Below are 639 nucleotides of genomic sequence, written 5' to 3' on the forward strand. Positions count from 1 at the left end.
GTTGTGTTAAAGAGTTTATATTTGCCTATCATCTCACATACAACTTCCTGTGATCTTAAAGCAGATGTCTATCACAACAGTGCCTGCCTTTAACTCGCTCAGAGAAAGGCAAACTCTGAGGTTTAGCTATTTCAACCTCAGGAAAAGCTGAAGGTTCACCACATTTATTAAACCACCTAGTTGTATTCAGCGCAATTTACAGTGCACCATTTTGCACTGGAGCTGTGACAGCTGCTAACTCCTCTACAGCTTCCTTTGCATTTTGAAACGCACCTCTACAAAAACAATTTCAAGGTGTTTGTCTTTGCCCTGGTTTTGCTTTTGCCTGACAACCACATTTCTGCCTAGCATCAGCTGTAACTTCAGTCTCTTCCTTTCTTTTGCTAGCAAGAGGCACAACATAGTTCCAGTAACCTTCATCCTAAACTGCAATTCTGCTCTATTCATCCACAAACTCCCACATATATAAGCTATTGGTTTGTGTTCTGTTTTCTGTGAAGTTTCCAGACTAAACACACTGTATGATTTAAGAAAAATCCCAACAATATAAAGACAAACAAAAACCTAAGGACAGAGGTAACTATAATTCCTTTTGCTAACCATCAACTGTAAGACAAATTAAACTGCTTTACTATGATG

The sequence above is a fragment of the Harpia harpyja genome, chromosome 13 (assembly GCF_026419915.1).
Source record: "Harpia harpyja isolate bHarHar1 chromosome 13, bHarHar1 primary haplotype, whole genome shotgun sequence".
Classification (NCBI taxonomy): Eukaryota; Metazoa; Chordata; class Aves; order Accipitriformes; family Accipitridae; genus Harpia; species Harpia harpyja.